A 9,558-nucleotide genomic window follows, 5' to 3' on the forward strand; every position below is an offset into this window, starting at 1 on the left:
GTTCTCAGTTATGGCTCATGTTAACTGTTTTCATTTCCATGCCAGGATTCACTATGTCTTATTGGTAGTATGTCAGGTTGCAAAGGAGGAAGTAACTCACCACGAGATAAGACACAAAAAGATGGGACCATCCTTATATGGACAGTGACATAACTGGGATCCTCCCTGAGTGTACACTCAGCGGAGGCCAGGCGGACACTGCCGTACTGCTTCATCTTTCCTCAAAAGCCTTCAAAAGCCTCCACTGAGTGTATGAATCAATCAGCAGGCAGCTGCAGGATGGAAAGATAAAATACCTGGAAATAATTTCCCAATCCACTAACTCCATTAATCCCCTTCCCTCCAGTACCTCACCCTGTTTGCTCTCTCCTTTGAGCTAGTTACTAGATACAACTGAGCACATCTGGGACATCTCGTCTCGTTCCATTCACAACGCCGCAGTGCACCACAGACTGTCCAGAAGTTGACTGATTCTTTAATCAAGATCTGGGAGGTGATCCCCCAGGAGAACATCTGCCACCTCATCAGGAGCATGCCGAGGCATTGCAGGGAGGTCACATAGGCACTTTGAGGTCACACACACTTCTGAGCCTCATTTTCTTGTCTTTAGGCATTTCCACAGAAATCTTCCACTTTGATTTCAGGTATCATTCCAAGTCCAGACGTCCATGGGAAGTTAAAGGGGTATTCCCATTTCGGTAAATTAATGTTATTGTTTGTATTATAAAAAGTTATACAGTTTTCCAATATACTTTCTGTATCAATTCCTCACAGATTTCTAGATCTCTGCTTGCTGTCCTTCTATAGAAAGCTTCCATGTTTACTACAAGTGGACAGAAATCTGATCACACTGGTGCAGGGCTCGTTATATCACACTGATTACTCACTGTGTTATAACGCACCTGTGTGACCATGGTAAATTATATATTATATTGGAAATATATTACAATATTGGAAAATTGGATAACTTTTTAAAATAAAAAGCAATAACATTAATTTGATGAATTGGGAACACATTTTTAATTTTGATTTTTATTGATCATTTTATGTTTTATTGTTTTCAAGCATTTCACTATGTGATGAATAAAGAATCCCAACTGTAATATTTCATTCATTGAGATCTACGATGTGGTTCTCTAGTGTTCTTTTTATGTTTTTCAGCAGAATATACACTGGAGATCAAAATTAGATGATTACTTGATTTGTATCAGAAATAATTACCATTGATCAACATTTGATGGATTTTTTGTAAGGGGTAAACCATGTAGAACAGGGTTTTATAAAATTTCCAAAGTATATCAACATAAAACCTTTATTTTGCTAAATATGGGATGATCATAATTGGAGACTGTGGCAAAGAGAAACATTATAAATACATTTTCTGAAGGACAAGACAGTCACCAATAAGTAGGAAGTGTACAGGCCTTTGCTTTAAATGACTTCAGCCACAGGACATCACTAGTCTCTCACACTGCTCTAGAGGGATTTTGGTCCACTCTTCTTCCAGTCTCTTCCACAGTAAGGTGGGTTTCTTGGCTATTACTTTGTAACAAAGTATTTTACAGAGGTTTTCTATTGAGTTTAGATCAGGACTCTGGGCTGGCCATTCCACTTTTTGGAATTTTGGATATCACAAAGAGAGAACTACACAAATTTCCTAATTGGCAAGGCCTTTGTGTAGTCATATGATAATATATCCTGACATGAGTAAAATAGAAACATTTAACGCTTATTTCATAAATTGTATTCATTCTAAAGCACACAATAAAAATTTAAATGAAATAATTGAAAAAAAAAAACTGATCAAAATGATTGAACTCTTTAAGATATGTGCAATATTTTGGTGTTAATATGTCACCTGGTACTAGTTTCCACTGACTTTGGAAAGTGGTGTGCCTTTGTAAAGTGACCAAAGCTCTCTCGCAACAAGTTGTCCAGATTAAAGGGATGTTCCCATTACAGCAAATTACTGTTATTGTTTGTATTATAAAAAGTTATACAATTTTACAATATACTTTCTGTATCAATTCCAGACTTTTTTTTAGATCTCTGCTTGCTGTCATTCTATAGAAAGCTTCTGTGTTTACTTCCAGTGGATAGAAATCTCACCATGGTCACACAGGTGCATGGCTCGTTATATCACACAGCTCTGATAACTCTCTATGATACTAATGAGCCGTGCACCTGGTCAGATTTCTGTCCACTGGAAGTAAATATAGAAGCTTTCTATAGAATGACAGCAAGTAGAGATCCAGAAAACTGTCAGGAATTGATATGGAAATTATATTGGAAAATTGTATAGTTTTTAAAAACATTAACATTAATTTGCTGAAATGTGAATACCCCGTTAAGGCCAAAGGGCCTATCAGCCATAGAAAAAGAAGTTGGGCGTTAAAAGAGGGTGTGATTTGTATAATATTGCATCTTTACAAACTAATTCAAAGCTCCCAAGAAGGCTGGTTGCCCTCGAAAGGCAAATGCAAGAGAGGATTGGATAATGCAGAGAATCTCCAAGGCTTATTGTTTTAACACTGCAGCTGGAATTGCTTGACAGTTCAGCACTGAGCAGGGTAGGGTTCTGTCTCATCATACAGTGTGCATTTGGACTAAAAGCCAACTCTGCAATGACCAAACCTTTCATTAGTGGGAAGAATCAAATGGCTAGACTCACCTTTGCCAAGGAGCATGTTTTGTGGACAGAGGAGAAATGGTCCTCTAATTATTTCCTCTAATGGGAAATGTTACATTCGTCCAACTGGGAAAAGACTGAATGTAAAAGACTGGTGTAAAGAAGTCAGTGAAAGGTGGTGGAGGAAGTGTTGTGGTTTGGGGAATGTTTTCTGTAGCATGAGTTGGACTCTCATAAAGCTACATGGCAGAGTGTGTATCAGAACCTTCATCAACAAGTTGTTCCTTCCTTGCATTCATCACTCAACTGGCCAGCAATTTTCATGCAGAACAATGTCCCCTGTCACACAGCAAAACAAGTAAAGCCGTTCCTTGAAAACATTGAAAAAATTAAATGACCAGCCCAGATTCCTAATCTAAACCCAATCGAAACCTTCTGAAAAATCTTTGGTGACAAAATACGGCCAATAAACCCACAACAGTCACAGAGCTCTGAAAGAGACTGGAAGAAGAGTGGATCAGAATTAAACCAGAGCAGGGTGAGAAACTAGTGATGTCCTGTGGCCGTACATGTCTGTGCACTTTCTATTGATTGGTTTCTATTGTAACAGTTAGAGAATTTAATTATAATATTTCTCCATGCTACAGCTATTGCTCTCTAATTATGATCATCACATATTTTCTAAAATATAGGTTTCATGTCCATATACTTTGGTAATTTTGTTCTAATTTACTGTCCTAGTGGCATGGTGTGCCCCTTACTAAAAATATTGCAAATGTTTACATGAGATTACATTATTTTTGCAAAAAATCGAATAATCCAACAATGTCTTATATTCTTTTAGATCACTAAATATGGACTTATACAGTCACTCAAAAAAGAACTGTAAGATTCCTCTTGTGGCAGTTGCGGGAAATTACTGTGACTACTGAACGTTTGGAAGCAGGAGTAGAAGCTCAATGAGTACACCATGAGTTCAGTACCAGTTCTATAGCAGTCTTATTCCTTCATAGAAAGTACCACTGATGCACTGGTGTCACAAAGTACAACGCTGTAAAAAAGTGATGGCAACTGATGTGAACACACCCTTAGACTTTAACCCCCTAGTGACCAAGCTCATTTGTCCCTTGATGACCAAGGCCTAATTTTCAAAACCAGCATGTGTCACTTTATCTGGTAATTACTGTAGAAGGCTTTAACTTTCCCAAATGTTTACGACTTCGATTTTTCGTAACATTTTGTACATCAAGTTAGTGGGAAATTTTGGTTGATTTGTATAGTATTTATTTCTGAAAAAAAGTTGAATTTAGAAAAATAGTAAACATTTAGAAAAAATTAGCTATTTCCAAAATACAAAATGTTTTGTTGTTCAAACTGTTAGTCTTACTATCTAAATTAGTTACTATCTAACATTTGCCATTTGCTTTGTGTTGACGTCATTTTATAAGTGTTCTTTTGTTTTATTATGATGCAAGAAAGATCACAAATCAAGAAAAGTTAGAATTATTTTAGGGACCATTTTATTTCTGTAGGGATTTTGGAAGTTCTGTTAATAGAAACCCCCCACATATCACCCCGTTCTATTAAAGGGAACCTGTCTGCAGAGATTGACCTAATAAACCACTACCAATATGTTATTAACACCTTCCAGATTATGTCTATTTCATGACCCAGCGTGGTGGCATTGTCCAGAAAATCAACTTTGAAGTGACATGTTATTTGGTTGTATAAAGTCAATGAGGCAGAGCGCTTAACACTGAACTCAAGCTTACCTCACTTCAGAATGCCATTTTCACTGTAACTGAAGGTCCTGCATAAAGACAAATCACTAACCAGATCCCCTTCTCTCTGAGGTGAGGAGAGCTTAACTTCTATGCTGAGCTCTCCGCCTTCATGACTTTATACAACCAATTTACATCCCACGTTGAGGTTGATTTACTGAATGATAGCATCAAACTGAGCCATGAAAGAAACATGATCTGAAAGGTGTTACTCTTACATTTCAATCCCCTAGTGTTGTTTACACAATAAACATCATTTTTAATTCCTTATTTTACACTTGTACTAAGGATGTGGGCAAGGGCGTCTCTAACCAGACATTTCATGATCCATCTAGTTCTATGTGCTGACAATGTGCTTAGATTATCAGGGTACATGCTAAAGTGTATGGGTGGTGGTAATGTGTATGGGGGTGGTGGTGGTGGTAATTTGTTTGGGGGGGTGATGGTGGTAATTTGTACGGGGGGGTTGGGTGGTGGTGTTAATGTATATGGGGGGAAGGTGGTGGTAATGTGTATGGTGGGTGGTGGTAATGTGTATGGGGAGTGATGGTGGTAATGTGTACAGGGGGTGGGGGCGTTAATGTGTATGGGGGTGTGTTGTAATGTGTATGGGGGTGGTAATGTGCATGTGGGGCAATGTCTATAGGGCGGCAGGCTCGCTGTATACTACAGGGGGCTGGCTGTATACTACATGGAGACTGGCTGGCTGTATTCTACTGGGGGCTGGCAGGCTAAATAATACTTGGAGCTTGCAGCTGTATACTACATGGGGGCTGGCTTGCTGTATACTACTGGGGGCTGACAGGCTATATACTACAGGGGGCTGGCAGCTGTATACTACATGGGGGCTGGCTTGCTGTATACAACATGGGGACTGGCTGTATACTACTGGGGGCTGGCAGACTATTTACTACACGGGGCTGGCTATATACTACAGGGTGCTGGGAGGCTGTATACTACAGGGGGATGGCTGTCTATATACTACAGGGGGCTGGCAGGCTATATACTACTGGGGGATGCAGGCTATATGCTACAGGGGGCTGGTTGGTTATATACTACAAGTGGCTGCAGGCTATATACTACAGGTGGCAGGCTGGTTATATACTACAGGAGGCTGGCTATATACTACATGGGGCTGGCTGTATACTACAAAGGGCTGGCTGGCTGTATACTACATGGGGACTGGCTGGCTGTATACTACATGGGGGCTGGCTGTATACTACTGGGGCTGGCAAGCTATTGACTACAGGGGCTGGCAGGCTATATACTACTGGGGGCTTGCAGGCTATATACTAGAGGGGGCTGGCAGGCTATATGCTACTGGTGGCTGGCTGGCTGTATACTACATGGGGGCTGGCTGGCTGTATACTACTGGGGGCTGGCGGGCTATATTCTACTGGGGGCTGGCTATATACTACATGGTGGATGGCTGTATACTACTGGGGGCTGGCAGGCTATATACTACAGGGGGCTGGCTGGCTATATATATACTAGAGGGGCTGGCAGGTTAATACTACAGGGGGCTGGCAGGTTATATACTACAATGGGATCCCCCTCCCTCTTTAGGTATGTAGATCCCGCGGTCACAGCATTCATTGCAGGATTTAAGGGGTTAAACAAGCCGGATTGGAACTCATATGACGGTTGGGTCATTACTCTTCCATGGAACTTGGGTAAAGCCAAGGCCTAGCCCAAGGCCCCTTAGTGCCCGATGGAGAAACCCATCTGAGTGGTCACTAAGGGGTTAATTCATATTTAATATTTATTTGATTTATACTGAATATAGGTTACATAATTTCTCTATACTCATATTGGAAAAACTGTTAATATCCTATAGTCAACAAATCGTTTTTTGCATCTTCCCAAAGATGGTCCAACTAAACGCAAACCGCATGGCATGGTGCTGGAAGATGCTGTGGTAAACATGCTGGTTCAGTATAGCTTCAATTTCGAATAAATCCCCAACATTGTCACCAAAATAGCACCATCACACCTCCTTCTCCATGCTTCACGGTGGGAAATCTGAATATAACATAGATTTTCAGTTTTTTCATACTTTTTGTTAGGTATATAATTCCATATGCGTTCATTCATAGTTTTAATGCCTTCATTGTGAATGTACAATTTTTATAGTCAGGAAAATACAAAAAACTCTTTGAATGAGAAGGTGTGTCCAAACTTTTTGTCTGAACTGTATATCTTTCAGTTTTCTACCTTTCTAGTAGAGGGGGAAAGAGTGAAAGTGCTTTGTTACTCTGGGTTGTGGTGCACTCAGTTCTCAGGAAAAATAATCAATAGATGCCACAGCGGGACTAAGCAGGTAGAAGGGCTAAAAACACTCCCTTAGGCCTCATACACATGAATGTTTGTGTGCAGGACCAATATCTGTCCGCACAGACTATGGCTCAGGGCGAGTATACGTTTGTGTTCAAGGAGCCTTAGATGGTATACAGACCATGTTTGTACTGTAGATGTATGTATGTGCTGTATATGCTGTATGTGTGTATGTGTTGTATGTGTGTATATAATGTTTGATTTTGTATGTACCATATGTATGTGTGTGTTTTTTTTTTTTGAAGCGACCCCATGCAGAAATCTCCTAGTTACTCCCCTGCTTGCTGAGATAAAACCTTGGCTATCTGCTACTGCCCCACTCACAGATGATGCTCATTAAGTTTTCCCTACAGCACCTCCTCTCCTTCTTCTTCCACTAGTAAGTGGGAAGAGTAACTGCAGTTTTTTTTTAATTTACATGTGTTATTCAGTGTTCGATTCAGTGTTTAAATTCATGTAATGAATGTTACATTTTACACTACCATTTTATCAGTCCCAATATCTAACACTGCCTGCAGCTCTGTATGGTCAAAACTGCTGGTAGACTCCATTTAAAATGCAGATTCATGTTTTATAACATATTTTCTCTGACATTAAATGTTGAAAAACCAGTTTGCTTCAATTCTGGAAATTTTACCCTTTAACAACATTCCATTCATAGATTCAATAAACTGGTTAAGGTAATTATTATATAATTAGTTGTGAATTAAGTCTATCATGGGTCAAGGGTTGTATTAAGATTGTGCCCCCCATACCCATATTTTTAAATACACAATAAAGCCCCTTACCTAATCTAAACTATTAACCCCTTAACCCCTTAAGGACGGAGGGTTTTCCGGCTCATTTCTCGCTTTCCAACTTCAAAAATCCATAACTTTTTCATTTTTCCGTGTACAGACCTGTGTGAGGGCTTATTTTGTGCGTAACAAATTTTACTTTCCCGTAATGTTATTTATTTTAACATGCCGTGTACTGCGAAGCTGAAAAAAAATTCCAAATGTGGAAAAATTGAAAAAAAACCGCACGTGCGTCACGTTCTTGTGGGCTCAGTTTTTACGACTTTCACTCTTCGCTCCAAATAACACGCCTACTTTATTCTTTGGTTCGGTGCGATCGCGGTGATACCAAATTTATATAGGTTTTATTGTGTTTTAATACATTTTCAAAAATTAAACGAATGTGTACAAAAAAGAAAAAAAAATTTTTGCCATCTTCTGACGCTAATAACTTTTTTATACTTTGGTGCACGGAAATGTGTGAGGGGTCATTTTTTGCGAAATGAGGCGACGTTTTCATTGCTACCATTTTGAGGTCTGTGCGACATTTTGATCATTTTTTATTTCATTTTTTATGTTATGTAAAAAGGTGTAAAAGTCGCATTTCGGACATTTGGGCGCCATTTCCCGCCTCGGAGGTCACCGCCGGCCGTAACCGTTTTTATATTTTGATAGATCGGGCATTTTGGGACGCGGCGATACCTAATATGTCTGTGATTTTTACTGTTTGTTATGTTTTATATCCGTTCTAGGGAAAGGGGGGTGATTTGAACTTTTAATATTTTATTAATTTTTTTTATATTTTAAACTTTTTTTTTTCTTTTTTTTTTCACTATTTTTTAGACCATCTAGGGTACAATAACCCTAGATGATCAGATCGCTCCTACCATATACTGCAATACTACAGTATTGCAATATATGGCGTTTTTGCAGGTCTTACATTACAATGAGCCACTGGCTCATTGTAACGAACCTGCATAAACCATGTAGCCTCGTGTCAAGAGAAGACCCGAGGCTACCATGGTAACCGATCGCCGCCCCCCGATGACGTTCGGGGGCGTGGCGATCGAAAAAAAGATGGCGGCGCCCGCGCGCCGCCGTCTTTTAAACGCCGCCCGCGACTTTGCGGGCGGCGTTTAGAGGGTTAATAGCCGCGATCGGTGCAAGCACCGACCGCGGTTATTAGCGGTGGGGGTTTTGTGCAAAATGCAAAAACCCCCACCTCTGTATGAAGAGGACTCAGCCCGTGAGCCCTCTTCATACTTCCCTTATACCTCTGCGCCGTAGAGCTACGGCGCAGAGCGTTAAGGGGTTAAGGACGCAGCCATTTTGTAGCTTAAGGCTCATCCCGATTTTTTGGATTCTGACCTGCGTCGCTTTATATGGTTATAACTTTTGAACACTGTTACTTATCAAAGCGATTCTGAGATTGTTTTTTCCCCACATGTTGTACTTCATTTTAGTGGTAAATTCTGGCAGATAAGTTTTGCGTTTATTTACAAAAAAAAGAAAATTTTCGAAATTCTAAATCATTGCGTTTTCAGGCAGATAGATTTACCACCTAAATAAGTTGCTGAATAACATTTCCCATTTGTCTACTTTACATTTTCATGATTTCTGAAATGTCTCGATAATTTATTTTGATGTCACGCGGCCTACAAATAGAATATCGCTTTTCCGGATTTTCAGAATTGACTATTTTGGGGATAAATACAGTTTTGAATGAAATTTTACATATTTAGCATCAAAACCCCCTATATAACCAACCCATTTTCAAATCTGCACCCCTCAAGCTATCAGAAACAGCTTTTACGAAGATCGTTAACCCCTTGAGATCTTCATAGTAATTGAATCAAAATGGAGGTGAAATTTAGAATGGTCATATTGTTCCCTTATACGTTCATTTAGCCCTAAAATTTACACATTTCCAAAATATAAAAAGAGAAAACCCACCATACAATTTGTTCTGCAATTTCTCCTGAGTGCAGCGACCCCCCACATGTGGCTGTGATTTGTTTTATGGGGGCACAGCGAGGCG

This window comes from Engystomops pustulosus, chromosome 3, assembly GCF_040894005.1.
Source record: "Engystomops pustulosus chromosome 3, aEngPut4.maternal, whole genome shotgun sequence".
Lineage (NCBI taxonomy): Eukaryota > Metazoa > Chordata > Amphibia > Anura > Leptodactylidae > Engystomops > Engystomops pustulosus.